Source organism: Podarcis erhardii (genome assembly GCF_964252035.2).
Source record: "Podarcis erhardii genome assembly, chromosome: 8".
NCBI classification, from domain to species: domain Eukaryota; kingdom Metazoa; phylum Chordata; class Lepidosauria; order Squamata; family Lacertidae; genus Podarcis; species Podarcis erhardii.
In genome coordinates, this window is record NC_138499.1 from 41,045,297 (window position 1) to 41,061,773 (window position 16,477).

Genomic DNA, 16,477 nt, shown 5'->3' on the forward strand with positions numbered 1-16,477 from the left:
CAGACAGAAATGGCATGTAGTTCACTATGCAACTCCCCTGGATGTTCCAAGGCCCATACAGGTAAAAACGACACATAAATAACAACTTGTGCACGTGGGGAAAACCACGTGGCCAAAACCTTCGATGCAATCAACGCTTCTGGCCTCATCCCCAAAATATGGAAGAAGGCCATTATAGTACCAATTCATAAAAAAGGTTCTCCAACGGAGCCGGAAAACTACCGTAACATCAACCTCCTTTCGATCGTAGGGAAAATTTATGCCTATGGCCGTAAATAAAATTACTTACTTACTTACTTCCAAGGACAACACAATACATTTGCACTTCACATAAAACAAGTAAGAACACTATTTGCAAGCTTTTGAATTTTCAGATCTGCCGTGAAGGGTGACCAGTCTGGGTCACATGGGGCTTCACTGGAGCAGAATGCCACTTCCACATTTCTTTCCCAAATGGTAGAATATGCACACGGTTAGGAATATTAATGGTAGCAATGGGCAAACAGTTTTGTGCTTGCCCCCCAAATTCATTATGCACTTTGAGCAATAAAGTTGAATGCTCGGAAATGCTGGTGGGAGCTTCTCCAAGCACTGATATGATGGTCAGAGGGTACCATGACTGTCCTCCTTTCTACTGCTCCTTCTCCCTCACCCAAGAGCAGAAGAGACATCCTCTCTGGTGGGAAAGGATACTTTCCAAACATTTTTTCCCCTACAGGGACTGATTGATAGGCCCCTATGGAGTGCTGTTGTGTTTGGACATTCTTCTGCCTGCTCCCCACTGTCCCTCCCTCAACCTCTTTTTCTACCCCAGAGGAGGCAACTTGCAGAGAAGAACTGGACAAGTGTGAGCAGAACTGAGCTTGGGTCACAGCAGCAATGCAAGCTGGGGTGCTGGCCCAGTTGAGCACTCCTGTACTGAATGCTTGCTAGATGCCTAATTAATAGTCCAACTGTGCTGTCCTTCACTCACCCAAGTTTTGTTTCATCATGGCTTTCTTTAACTCAAAGGTTTCACATACAGGAGAGTAGGAATGACAACTGATAAGAAAATCCCAAGTCAAATGTCAGGTGTGCTTAAGAATGGGATTTCTGAGTCATGCACTTATCTTAAACTGTCTATCCTTGATTTTTAATGACCTTAAACTCGGTTAAGCTGTTCCTATTCCTCCAAATGAGTTAAGAAAAATATAAGTATTAATATGAAGTGGACACCAGTCCACAAAAGCTAATATGGTTGTCAGTCTTTTTTGTTGATTTTACTGCTATGAACATACTTGAAAACTTCTCATTCAATTACTTATTTCCTGCTAATTCAACTTTAAAAAGGAACATATTTGTATTGTTTTAAATTGTTGAAGAGTGTTACATCAGGAGTTTACCAGACTTACTTTAAAGAAGTTTACAGTCCTTATGAAAGTTAAAATATGCCCTCATTATGTCACATCAAACTATACACAGAAAATGTAACAAGACATCATCATAGAATATTTTAGATAGTTTTAAACCAACAATGCCAGGGTGGCATTATCTTTGTGAAGAAATACCTGACCATTTAAATTAAAAAAATACACACACAACAGAACTGCACAGACTCTGAAAAGCTACCTAGAAAGATAACCTGTTATTTAAGGAACACACACACCAGTCTGTATCATTCGGAAGGTGGTGGGTGATGCTTCTTTTGAGGTTTTTAAACCAAGGATGGATGGTCATCTGTCAGTGATTCCCGCATTGCAGAGGTCTGGACTAGATGGCCCTTAGGTTCTCTTCCAACTCTATGATTCTATCATCCTACAATCTTTCCTTATGGTTTGCACTATTTCCTCAAATCCCACCATTCCCCACCAGCTCATAGGTAAATTCACTGCCTAGTCACTAGCTGTGGTTTTCTTCTGTGCATGCCAAACAATATTTTATTTTCAAAATATCTCTTTTAAGAAGAGAATAAAACATTATGCTAATACTGAAAATAGCTTTTTCTTCTCACGGACTGTCTCATAGCCTTTAGACACTGATATTTACTGTAAAACATAAGAGGGAGGTATAACATAAATTTACCATCCTGTGAATACAGTTAATTTAATAAGAAGATGGTGAGAGGTCAGTTTAGCATCTGCCATTGGGCAGCCCTCTTTTAGTTTCAAGACTTCAGCCACAAAGCTAGTCTGCAAAGAAAAACCCCTGAATTGTGAAACTGAGAGAACCTAGAAGGTTTTCTGTACAAGAAAAGCATAGGCTCATACTGAAAGGTCAACTTCTATCATCAAGCCAGACATCTCCGTCTTAACACTTGTAGCTAATTGTGACATGAAACACAAGCCTCCTGATCCTAACCATGTTTAGAAGAAGAGTACTTAACTGCACATTGACTCAGGTTCAGACAATCTTATCAACCATGCATATAAACCATGGTTTAGGAAACTGGGAATGAACAATGGGAAAGAATGCTTCAGCCTAACACCTCTTCCATTGCACACCAGATTAATTCCTGGCTTGAATTAAACAAAAAACCCAATCTTCGGGTGATTAAGTCAGGTATGAATGGCCATAGAGATGCCCAGCTTCTCCAGCGAAGGACATGTCTGACAAACCAGCTGTGCCGAGACTGGTAAGCAGTGCCGCCCAGTGCTACCTGGCCATCTAGGCTAAATGTAGGTGTTTCTGAAAGCTGCAAATGTGTGCAACTCCATCTTAACCGGTCAAACAGCTATTCCCAAGACTTCCAGAACCCTTCAACAAAAATGCCTCCTCCTTGTCTGAATTAGGCATCAGTGTTTTCACCCCCATCCACTTTAAAACTGGCATCAAATACCAATTTAGAACTTCCTACCTCACCAGAATTAGAAAATGTAAGCAAAAACCACCCTGTGATCCTCAGATAATGGACAGTACAGTGGTACCTCAGGTTACAGAGGCTTCAGGTTACAGACTCCTCTAACCCAGAAATAGTACCTCAGGTTAAGAACTTTGCTTCAGGATGAGAACAGAAATCACGCGGCAGTAGTGCGGCGGCAGCGGGAGGCCCCATTAGCTAAAGTGGTACCTAAGGTTAAGAACAGTTTCAGGTTAAGAACGGACCTCCAGAACAAATTAAGTTCTTAATCAGAGGTATAGAAATTTAATAAAGAAATAACTACACCTGGGTATCATATGCACATTTACGATAGCCTAGTCTCCTTACCCAGCAGCTTTATCTACATTCAGAACAGTATGGGAAACAAGATGGAGACAAAATGAAATATTTTGCCCTAAAGGCCCAGGGTGGATAGATAACATATTTCTGAGCATGTAGTTCAGCACACTGAATATGTGATTGTTTGGGGTTCATGCAAACATCACTGAATTTGAAGTTTATAGGAAGGTGAATTACAAATTCTATATCTACCTCAGACACTGTGAAGGCATGGTCATGGTAGCCTGACAGGAGCGAAACTTTTGACATGAGCAAAGCTTTTGACGTGAACAAACACAGACTGACACGAGCAAAGCTTTGCTCTGAATCTCTATGAAGTTTATGCTTATGTCTGTGGTTAACAAAAATAGAGAGATGGGTGAAATCTGCAACTTCATGTCTAGATTGGAGAGCTGAGCAATTGGAATTGGAAGAAAATTAAGAAAGGTCATGCAGAGACAGCAGAATTTGGAGGAAGCAAAAGAAGAAGTGTGATATATTATGGGGTAGATGCCAAGAGAACAATGAGGGGATTTTCAACCTGGGTAACAAATGGGTAATAATAAAATAAGCTAAAAATCACAGCTTTGGTCCATCTTTTAAGGGAGCCTTGCTCTTTTCACCCAGATGCTTACAAATACATTTTATGCAGGTATCGCACCAGGTAGGTATCAGATAAATAATGTAAGCATATCATTAAGTTATTGGCCAATTTTTGCAAGCACAGAAGATGGAAGATAGAAAGGGGAGTTATAAAACAAAGATACATTTTGCTAAATGAATAAAACGAATAAGCAGTTCAGCTGCAGTGAGCCATCTTTGAACAGTAATTATATCTACTACTGTGGCCAAAGTCTTGTGACAATTTGTTGTGACTGAAGCCTTGTGGGCATTTGCCTTGTTTTGCGCTTAACAAGCTTGAGTTGCACCTTTTCCCCTTTTGTAGTATGAATTTCTGTTCCTGCTTACATGGTCTACAGAACCCTGGCAAACCCTCTCACTGTGCTTACAAGGTGTTCTTAAGTAATCCAACTCAATCAGGTTCAAAGTGTTTTGTCTCTTTCTGAGAGCTATCAAAGCTCTTAGGTTTGGATTCAGTATGTTGGAAGAACATCTGTTTTCTTATTTCCTGTGATGTTAGAATCGCAATGTATCTTCTGGTTAGCAGAAACTTTGGTATCTGAATCTGACTAGAAGATTAAAAAGATTTTACTTTTTTTTTAATGTTTTGTATGTTTTTGTCTTGTGTTTTGTTTGTTCTTATTATGTGTTTGAAAAATGAATAAAAATTATTTAAAAAAAAAATTAAAAAGATTTTACACTGAAAGGGAAACTGCAAAGAGGTTTAACAAAAGTATTATTTTTCAGTTTATTTTTTAGAGCACGTTTTGTATTTGATTGAGCAATGGTGTTAATGCTGAAGTAACTCACAGGGCAATCCTATAACAAGATCCGCCAGGATGAGCAACTTAGGATACAGTGGATCTCTAGTTTAGCTGGCTCAGCCAGCATTAAGTCCCCAACCCCCAGCTCAGCCTTGTTTTTATTTTGGCTTTCATTTAGTGTTAGTTGCATTGTTCAAATACAATAAATAATAAATAATAAGTCTATCAGTCACCCCACGGCGTACATGGAGCCTCCATAGGTTCCCAATTACATCACACATTTAATGCATTTTTAAAAAAATACTTTATATAAACTCTAAAAAAGTAGCACTCTTGGTGACAGTAATGTTCAAAAGTGAATTCCAACTGCATTCTAACTTTAGCGAAGAGTTACACGTACAATAATTCTTGCCCTAAAAAACACAATTCTTTTTCCATTTGCTGAGATGTTGTCTGTGCTTTTAATTACAGTACAGTACACCTCGTACAATTGGTACTATGCCCTGGAGGCTAAAGTGCCATATTAGTTTCAGTCATCCATCTTTCATTTAATTTTCTTTTTCAACACAGACCGCAGCATTTGTCGGAAGGAATCCTGCTTGGGATTTTATCTTTTTTTTATTTATTGCAACAGAAGTGGCTCTGATGCATTCAAGGGTGGTTCCACCCACACTTCGGCAAGCTAGCTAGGAGTTTTCATCTCCTTTACCAAGTGACACAGGAAATTAGCTAGCAGAGTAGCAATCTTATTTAAGCTTTCTCCATGTGTCTTTCTCCATGAATAATTTCCCTACCTCCAAACCATATGGCTCTTGAGATAAGCAACCAATTGAAAACTTCATTATTAAAGACAGGAATTGCCATACTGGGCAAGATAACTGGTTCATTTAGTCAGGATCCTGTCACTAAGTACTAACTGTACTACAGCCTTCAAGGGGGGGGGGAAATCCACTAGCATCCCCTCCCCGTCACAATCAATCAAGCAAAATAAATTGACATAAGCAATTGGCCGTTGGCTGCTTTTGCTCACATTGCCCAACACCACATTTTTGAAATTTCGGTACTCAAAACAAAGCAACAAATCTGCTTGGTTTCTCATGTGGAATAGTTATTAATATTAATCTCAGTTTAAAATATTACTTTAGTTAAATGCCTGGTTATCTGAATGGTTTGAAAAAAGGCAGCTTGCCTAGCATTGACCTGTAGGGCCTTTTCAGTGGCGGTTTGTGGATTGCCCTCCCTCGTGAGGTGTGCCTGCCACTCTCGTCACTGACTGGCAGTATAAACTGAAAAACATTCCTCTTTACCCAGGCACGTGATGGATGAAAAGCACTGTTCCTTCCAACCCTGAGATTGTAGCACCCTGCTTGTGGTTAACGCTTAGCTGGAATGAAATATTCAACGCAGCAATAGAGAAATTAAAATAGTAATTTATTTGTCAGACAAATAAATGAGAGGCACAGTGGTATATGGTTACCAAGCTCTGGCCTGGCCTCCTGCCATTCTGGCCAGCACTTATATTTCCTTAATCCAGCCCCCTTGCTCCTCCTGTGGCTGCCTCTGTCCAATCAGCCTGGTTGAAATTCCTATTGGCTAGAACCAATCACAAAAGATACACCCATTTCCTTTTGTCCTTTTATGGGACACAAAGAGCTATATATTCTTATATCTATAAATGACAAATAAGTAGTAATATATCTTACATGTGTCTCAACAAGGAATCTTAATTACCAGCTCACCTCTTGCCCTCCTTGCCCTATTGCCTTCCAAAACAGATGGTTAATCTTAACTTTTTATCTTCAAGGATCTTGAGTTCACATCATCATTGAAAGATCTCCTTCATTTGGAGGTCTCTAAACAAAAGGCCTGACAACCATATATCTGGAGTGCTCGATGGCGTCTCCTGTCTGGCAGGAGGCTGGGCTCATTTGCCCCTCTGGTCTCCTATTGCAATATGACTCTATGAAATAAGAATTTAACATTTCTTTCTTTCTAGATCCTTTGCATAATTACATTTAAGCTAATATATTTCATACATTATCATAGGTAGCCTTTTAAAAGAATAAACCTTCTCAAAGTGAAAAGGAACAGTTTACAGCCTCAAAATAAAAGAGGGGAAAAAAGCCTCTTCTTCTGTTTACACTCCCCTTCCAGCCAGTTGCTTTCTTTTCCATTTGCTCTTGGCCTTTTTAACCTTAGGAAGAAGATATGGCTCATTTTACTATTTACCAACCCTTAATTTGTAGGGTCAGTGTAACCTTGGCTCTCAGCCTGTAATTCCCTTTTTACGACTTTGAGAATTGTTTTCTGCTATAAATCAGGGGGGGGGGGCTTGCCTAGGAGGAAAAACATCTTGCCAAGGTTCTTTTAGGCAGCTGGTCTTCTGCCTGGCATGAAACATTTGAAAATCTTTAAGCTCATTTTAAAATACAAGCCCTGATCAAACATATAAGCTTTGATAAAAAATGCAGGCTTATGATTAGATGCCTCAAGATGACTGTTTTTAGAACTGTTTTCAGTTGTTTTTAAATACACATATATATGTCTTATTGATGGGTTTGCTGCCCTGGGCTCCATTGAGAGAAAGGATGGGATATAAATTGAATGAATGAATGAATGAATGAATGAATGCATCTGGCTCAAACTGTACTTTATATATATTCCTGTTAAAAATAAAGGCCAACATTCAAAATTGGCATTATGTGCTGTAGATGCTTGTCAGCAATCACCGATAATGCTAACATTTCATAACTCTGGACTTTCAGTGTAGCATACGTCATTTTTTGCTTATGTGTCTACCTCATACACCTCCATTGAATAATCCAATCCAAAATCTTGAGACATGACCATTTAAACAAAGAAATTCAACTATTTTTCCTCCTTGCTGGCAATTTGTCAGAATGATCTCTTATTACCAAATATTATCTCTCCCTCTTACCAGGCCTCTGTTTTAAATGAACTGAAACTCCAAACATTATTCCTTCTATAGTACCGTATTGTGCTGTATTGTGCTTTCAGCAGTGATGTCTTACCAAAGCCATATATTTTATTATGTTCATTTATTTAACAAACCCACTGACAGCAGTTGGATTGGGTTGGGATTCTTCTGGTCCTCAACTGGCCCAGCTCCAAAACATTCTGCTTCATATACTAGCTACCGCAGGCAGAGACATCACTAGAAGTAGCTTCTTCCTACCTGTGGTTTATGTACGTAGCTAAGTGCTTCATGGTGGTGGAGTCTAGCACAGCTGGTGGAGCTGGGGGGAGGGACACCTCTACCTCACCCAAATTCTCTCCAGCACAACTGAATGGAGGTTGGACTGGTCTGTCAATCACCCAGTCTTACGACTACTATGGATATTTAGCTTCCACGGTAGATTTTACTAAGTGGATAATATGAGTGCACTACTCTAAAATGTCATGTCAAGATAGGTGAAGGAATTGCCGACTTAAAAGGTTAAATAAGCCACTCTTTTAAACCATAAATTTGTTTAAACTTAAGCATACAGAAGCTTAAGTACTAGAGTTGCCAACCAATTAAATATGTTTTAGCTGATGAACTGTCTGGAATTCAACCAAATTAACTAATTAAATTTAAGTGTATTTACATATTATAGTGGGTAATATTTCATGCATGCCTATACATAGTAATTATGCCTGGGAAATTATATTAAAATATATTAGACCTTGCATTATAACTTAACAACTGGTAAATTATGAAGTGTAGCTGAATTATGCTGAATCCAATTTTGTGTCTTTTTGTGTTTTTTAAGCTCTTGGAAGCATTTGCTCACTGTGATAAATGGTGTGTTTTTTAAAATGTATATTTCAATTTATAAACCCACCACCCACCAGACTACTGCCAGGGCAGGTTACATCAAGATACCAAACATCTACCATAAACCAGTTTTAAGATTAACCATTTCTCACACCACACCACTCACTCCCCTTGCCTGTGGAACCATATAAACAGCCTCCCTGGTTGATCTTAATACATAACCAGGTTAGAAGAGAATAAGATGTTCATTCAGCTATTTGGGACCCAAGTTGTTCAGGGCTTTATGTGTCAGTGTTAGCACTCTAACTGGGCCTGGAAGCATGTTGGCAAGTGAACCACATATTCTTCAGGACTGATCTCTTGTGGTCCCTTCTGGTTGTACCACTCAATGTTCTGCCATTCATATTCTAGACTAGTTGCAGCTTCCAAGTTATACTGAAGGGTAGCCCTGCATAGAGCACATTACAGTAAGCCAGTCAGGAATTTACCTATACAGTCTTATCTTGGTTCTTGAGAGGAATCCTTTTTGGAAGTTCATTTGTCTTCCAAAAACATTCAAAAACCAAGGCGCAGCTTCCAATTGGCTGCAGGAGCTTCTTGCACTCAATCAGAAAAAGTTTGCAAACCAGAACACTTATTTCCGGGTTTGCGGCATTCGGGAGCCAAAACATTCAAGTCTTAAGGCATTCGAGAACCAAAGTACAACAGTATATTTCTTTTGCTCACTTATATGAAACTGACAAGTTTCTCTGCAGAAAAAGCAACAGCATTCCTTGTAATTATTCTAGCATCAGTCAAGTGAGGAAGTGCATATATGCCAAGTGGCAAAAGGCTGTTTCTGTTCATTTTGTCTTCCTTACAAGATGCAAGTTAATTATTAACTTCAAATATCAACCCTCGGAAGTGCCCCATTGCCTTGTTGTTTACCTCTCTGTTTATGTGGCTGAGATATTAAAAGCTTTGCATGATAAATGATAGCGGTGCTTGGATGACTCTTTAGCACTTGTGCGTGAAGAAGGGGGAGTAGATTACCAATTAGTCCTGCTGAATTTACTCATGTGGCAAGAAATCTGAATTATAGATTCAAAACCACAGGGTTGGATCAAGACTGAGGACCAAACTACATGCTATGCTTAATGAGTAGTTCTTTGCCTCCACTTCTTCATTTTTTTTATGAACTACAGTCATGAAGTAGGGGGCATACCTTACAAGGAATGCGGTACAGAGGGAGGGGAGACTTATCTCTTCTCTTCAAATTGTGATCAGAATCGAAACTGGCTGGCTGCCCATTCTGACACAGCTAGAATGCTTAGGGGGAAAGCTTTCAATTGACACCAGCAGGAAGCTTTTCCCAAGAACTCTAGCAATAAAGGAGATTTTCATTTGTCCTTTCTAGTACACTGCACTTCCAAAAAGGATTGCCACGCCTCCTGCATGCCTATAATTTATAGAAGTAAAACAAGCAAAGTAGCTATGTGCTAGATGTTGGCTTGGTTCATATGTCCTGTTATACCGATCTATGGCTTAGTATGACGATGTCAGTGTGCAGGCTCCAGGGAGGAGATTACATCCTCTGTCATTCTGCTGTGGTGCTGAATTGTGCTAAAGCATTGTCCACATCCAGGCTGGTGGCTTATCTATCTGTACATGAACCAGAAGCTTTAACAAAGGTTTCTCCTGTGGTTTATGGTTCATGATTTTTCTGGCCAACCATGGCTTAGATCATCAGTGCAGCAAAGCAGCAGGAGGACCAGGGAGGAGCAAAGAGGCTGGTTTAGTGTGACAACTGAACTAAGCCATTAAAGATTGTATGTCACATAGGTACACTTAGTTCCTATTGAAATCACTTAAAATAGTCATAGTCAACTCGCAACACTGATTTCAAACGGGACCAAGTATGATTAACTTAGAGTGGTAGTCATCTAAGTTTTAGCCATCTAGTAAACTTACTGAAATTAATGGACCTGACTTAAACATATTCATCAGTTTCAAAACTTGGTTGACTATCACCCATAACATAAAATTCACTAATAAGGGCCAAACCATGCTATGCTCAATGCATAATGATAATGATAATGATAGTTAGGAAAGGTAAATGGATGGTGGTGATTGTTTTAGAGATCACAATGGGGACTGGAGGTTTACTCCCTTTCCTCCCTAACTGCAATTGTGATAAAAATCTGCCCAGAACTACAAGGTTTAGAAAAATTGCTGTTGTTGTTTTAAAAAAGCTCTCATAGCCATACTGAAGAGTGGGGGAAGATTCTTTTTGGGGGTCACAGCTTGGGATGAATGGGGTAACTCTCCTCTCCCTATGTGCATTAACAGTCCACACACGCAAGCAAGTGCAAGATGTAGTTTGGCCCTGAGTCTATAACATCTAGAAATCATCCCACATCTTTCCCATATTGCTTCACTGCTGAGAAGTCTCTCTTCCGAGCAAATGTCCACCTGCAGTATCATTGCCACAGGCTTGCTTGCTTCCTGTTTTGCTTGAACTGGCCCTGCACCATCTTTTACAAAACCCTGAAAGAAATCTGAACCATGTTTAATCTTTTAAATGTGGTCATTTGTTTCCAGTGGCCTTGACACTCTGCTGGCTTGATCCTAGCCTCAACAGGATTTCCTGCTTCTTAGCCTGCTCACTTCACAAGCTTCCTTTAACACATGAAAGAACTGAGGCTTGAGAGAAAGATCAGAGGGATGAAGCTGGCTCCATTAAGTAGAATCTGGGCTTGACTCTAATGACCAGGCTGAAAGATCCATTCATTTGGCAGAACTGACAAAGGAGGCATTAAAGGGGATAAGACAAAAGGACTCAAAAGACTATGATGAAGGTAGCCAGGTATGAGAAGGAATCACAATTCATCCACCCTGCTGATGTTTGCTGCACAGCTACAGTTCTTTCCCTAATGAAATATAGAAATGAAATAGGCAGCAAAGATGTGTAAGGAGAATGTAAGCTAGGTGCCAACTGCAGAGAAGTAATTTGTGATGCTATTATGTTTGTGAGTTACTGGATCATCTGAAAACAGAATGAAATCCACATCATTTCCTGTGTCATTTAAGAGAACTCATATGGGTGAAATGCAGATTTTGCTCAGCATATTTCTCTCCTTTGTGAGCATCTTATGAAGCCATGGGAATCCTCCAGAGATGACACAGAAAACAAAACTTTCTCATGCACTGACAATGCAGAAAGGCAAGAGTGGTGGGTGGTTTGAGAATGAATTACACTGGAAGCTGAACCTTCATGCCACCCTGGGCTTCACTGGGAGGAAGGGGAAATTACAAAGTGAATAAATATAAAAATTGAATTTAAAAAGTGGAAAGGTTCTATGAAGAAAGGAGAAAAGCTAACAGAGGCAAAGAGCTGAGACAAAATATAGCCTTCAAAGAGCAGGAACAGGTGTCAGCGAGTGAGCTGGCTGTAAATCACACTGTTCAGAGTTAGCAAAAACACAATCTTCACAGATCTGTATGAGTGCCAGTCCTAAGGAGCACAGCAGCATATCCCCAGTAGGTCTTGCCCCATGGATCAGTTGCGAGACTGAAAGTCCCCACCTCCTTACAGCTGTTTAAGTCACCTTCTCCCAAGGGCTTTCCACAAGCAATCAAAAACTATGCCTGCATGAAGCCTGAGCAAGTAAAGTAGTAGCTTTGTAACCACCATGAAGGCCAACCAATCAGCACTCTGCACAGACAAGACGTTGGTTTGGATGGAATGCAGCTTTGGCTTCACGACTGGCAGGCTGTTGTGACAACAAGCACTTCACACAGGTGGATTTGGGGAACACAAGGAACCTGCCTTATACTGAGTCAGAACATTGGTACATCTACCTCAGTACAGTGGTACCTTGGGTTTAAGAACTTAATTCATTCTGGAGGTCTGTTCTTAAGCTGAAACTGTTCTTAACCTGAGGTAACACTTTACCTAATGGGGCCTCCCGCTGCCGCCGTGCTGCTGCCATGTGATTTCTGTTCTCATGCTGAAGCAAAGTTCTTAACCCGAGGTACTATTTCTGGGTTAGCGGAGTCTGTAATCTGAAGAGTCTGTAACCCAAAGCATCTGTAACCCAAGGTACCACTGTACTTTCTCCACAGACTGCAATAGTGGTCTGTGAGGCATCAGCACTTACCTGACTTCCCATCCCCATCATTGTGGATTCCTGAGAGGGAGAGAGGGAGGCAGTAGAAAGGTCAGTGTGCTGGTGTGAGAACACCAGTTTGGTTCTGCCGGTGGATTTGTGCCCTGCTGACCTTGCTGCTACCTCTCCTTCCTGGGAAGTCACAGCATTGCCTATGATGGGAGGTCAGGTAAGTGCCAACACTCTGCTGACTGATTGACAGCAGCTTTCCAGGGGTTCACAAAGGCAGTCTTTTTCCTATGTTATACTAGTATGGTGTGTTTGGAGAGGAGCAGTACCTCTGATGGGGATATGTCGTACTCCCTTGGAAGTAGTTCATCCACCTTTGGTCCCCTCCCTACACTCTCACCTGTGGCCCCTAGAAGCTGTCAGCATGGAGCTGCGGTCACACAATAACCAGTAAACTTTCCATTGATGCTGAGCTGGACAAGCATATTAGCAAGGCAACTATGGCAATGGCTTGCCTCTCCAAAAGAGTATGGCAGAATGTGATGCAAATGACCAATACCAAGATGAAGGTCTGCGCGTTGAGCACTCTGTTTTATGGAAATGAGTCATGGGCAACTTACATCTGCCAGGAGCAATGCCTTAATGCTTTACATATGTGCCTTGTCAAGAAGATTTTGGGCACCACATGGTAGGACAGAGATTTGACCAAACAAATATGTGCTCTCCCTAAGCCCACATCCCCAGCATGTTCACACTTCTGTCTCAGTATCATCTACACTGTTTTGGTCTGTACATACAATGCAAGATGGCAGGATCCTCAAGGATGTGCTCTACACGGAGCTGGCTTCAGGCACTAGGCCTGTTGAGAAGACCACCTGTGTGTTACAAAGATGCAGATTATCAGTGTCTAGTGACAGAGAGACAGGTCATGGATCCATAGCAGTGACCTGAGGATGAAGGGCTGCTGGGAGAAGTGCAGAGAGAAAGAATGCCATGGTGCACCTTTAGCAGCAAAACCTTCATCTGCCCCACCTTCAATAAAACATGTCTCTCCCATATGTCTCCATATGTCTCTCCCATACAGCCACAGCTGGTGCTGTAACTCTCCAATGGTTTGACTTTACCCCCAAAGATGCATAAGACAGATGGATGCCAACAGCATATATTTACCTAATATTTCAAAGTTAGCAAAAGATCAGAGTGTAAATTGGATAACTACAGGAGTCTGTGGCATTCCCTTCCTTCCGACAGAGGCAGAGCTAGGTGCTCCGGCAGCCGGAGCGGCATACACCTGGGGGGCAGGGCAAGCGGCCCACAGGGGTGGGGCAAGTGCCCCCCCCGGGGGGTGCCATGAGCAGCGTCACAGGGGGGTGCCGCAAACGGCGAGCAGCGTCCCATGGGGGGTGCCGCAAATGGCAAGCAGAGGCATGGGGGCGGCGGCACGGCAATGTCACCCCCCTCAGGGATGGCACCCGGGACGGACCACATCCACCTTCCTCTGCCACTGCCTTTTGAGACTCTGAAGTTTACAAAGCTATTAAAAGTATGTAAGATATTTTTATTTCTTTGAAGTGTTTGTGTGCTATGTTAAAATGTCAGTTAAGCATCAGATGAGAGTTAACACCCTCTCTATGAATTCATACTGGTTCTCCACTAGAAATATGAAAGCAACTTTTTTGGGAAGGAGGGAGTTGTGCGTTGATTAGCCTTCTTGAATCCTCTCTAACCTCTCCAGAGAAACAATAATATTTGTTTGAAAACTTCCGTTTTTCTTTGCATGTGTGCTGTGAAAAGATGTGACTATAGTTAGCTACCAACAGACATGTTTTCAACCACTGCTTTTATTTAAGAACTTGGGGGAGATTAATTTAATAAGCCATATGTTTGTTCATTTTTAAGAAAAAATCTGACCTCTGAACATTGGAAATCTGTATGTTTTGTTTGAAACATTAGTCATAAATCTATGGGATTTATATAAAACTATAGCATCATTTATGCAAGAGAACTGCCTAGGTATGCAAGTTTGCTTAGCAGCAGTTGGAGAATGTGCTGGGGGAAGTTGCTGATAAAATAATAATCTCAAACACATCTCAGGTCTATTATACAAATTTGCCCCTAAATCAGACCTTTTGTGTTTAATCAGCATGCTGTTATCTACTGGCATTTGGTACTCAGGAGATTAGGTATGAGCAAATGAAAGCATTTACTTAAATAAGCGCACCTTATTTAAGTAAATGTGTTGTATTTGTGCATTTCGTTTGCACCAAGTACAATTATCATAGTGTATTAAGTAACTACCACACGCTAATGACTGGAAATAAAAGTGTCATCTTCAAATATCTGAAGGGTTGTCACATGGAAGATGGAACAAGCTTGTTTTTTGCTGCTCCACAGGGTAAGACCTGAACCAACATTACAAGAAAGGAGATTACAACTAAACATTGGGAAGAACTTTATGGTGGCAAGAGCTGTTTGACTATAGAATGGACTACTTCAGAAGGTGGAGGGTCTTCTTTCACCAGAGGTTTTCAAGCAGAGGTTGGATGGCCATCTGTCATGGATACTTTAGCTGAGATTCCTGCATTGCAGGGGTTGGACTAGATGACCTTTGGGATCTCTTGCAATTCAAAAATTCTGTGATCCTGTTATTTGTGTAAAAAAAATTGTGAAGGGAGAAGGAGTAGAATAACTATTCCTATTCTTTATTTTATTTCTGTACAGCATTGTATCACTTGGACAATTTCCATGGAATACTGCTTCTGGGTTGTTATCAGCTAGGGATTACACATACCACTCATTCATCTTTATCAGTGTTTAATTTAGATTTTATTTTAGATTTCCTGCTCTTTCTTTCAGTGCAAGTCTTTATTTCAGGATTATTTGTGTGGGAGTGGGAATAAACTGTGAATCTTGACTGGCTGGTTAGCACAGTTGCTCAGAACTTAATGGTACCTGCTGGAGCTTATTCAGGAAGCAGTTATCTCCCTAAGGCTTCTTAAAATTAAATGAATTCCAAAGGCCACACCATAAGCTTTGCATTGTTGTTGCAGTGCTCATGCACACAGAGTCACACACATATACACATTCTCCCAAGACTCTCCACAGTTCTATCGATGACTCAAGCCTGCAACAGCTTGAGGCCAGTGATATTTCCAAGAATCCAACTGGCATCCATAAAAGAAAAGGCATAAATACAGCAAAGAAGAATTCAAGCAAGTAAGTATTGATTTTCTTTTTAAAAAATTGTTGTAGTTGCAGTTTGGTCTAAAGAGCTACATGGTGATGGAAGAAACCAGGCAAATCCCCAAAATATGCCAGCTAAAAATCCACAAGGGGTTGATCTCCCTATGAATTTGTACAAGTTCACTAAAACCCCAACACTGCTTCTTTCACATCTCTAGTGACAAATGAATGCCTATTCCAAATTGTGACTGAGCATTTTGTTATAATTTATTGGTTAAATATCAACCTTGTCTTTTGACCAAATAATGCTCAATGCACAAGTAAAAAAAAATGTATAAAACAATAAAACAGCAATAAGATGCATTTTTCAAAAAATAACAACAACATGAAAATGAGGCAGGATAAACATCAATTAAATCAGTAGACATTAGGAGAAAAATCAATATAACTCACTAAACACTTCCTTGGACGAAGAGAAGAGAGTTCCAAGGGCGAGTAGTGACATTGACAAGACTCTACTTCCAGTCCCAGAAACCAAGGCTCCCCTTGCCGATACCCAAAATGTCACGGCCGACTTTAATTGCCACTGTGAACAGAAGGAAGACAGTAAAGTCAGAGCCTGAAAGAGTTCTAGTGTGCTTAATCAGAGGCATGCATCCTAGAACAAAGATTGCAGGAAAACCAGGGGAATTGGCAGACAGTATATGGGACAAATATAGTATTTTGCTTTGCAACTAAATAATGGCCACACGTATTTTTTCTATCACATACCGTATTTTTTGCTCTATAAGACTCACCAGACCATAAGGCGCACCTAGTTTTTGGAGGAGGAAAACAAGAAGAAAAAAAATTCTGAATC

The 16,477-nt window shown here is 40.6% G+C and overlaps 1 protein-coding gene across 3 annotated transcripts in view; it reads right to left on the minus strand.

The window, feature by feature from the left end:
* SNTG1 (syntrophin gamma 1) overlaps nt 1-16,477 on the minus strand; it is a 224,270-nt gene that overhangs the window by 124,920 nt on the left and 82,873 nt on the right. For 2 of the 3 annotated variants that reach the window (XM_081874379.1, XM_081874378.1), the window contains exon 3: nt 16,072-16,204. The exons of the other annotated variant lie outside the window; for it this stretch is intronic. The gene's annotated coding sequence lies outside the window, so the exon portion shown is untranslated. The remainder of the gene's footprint in view (nt 1-16,071; nt 16,205-16,477) is intronic. 3 annotated transcript variants of the gene reach the window in all.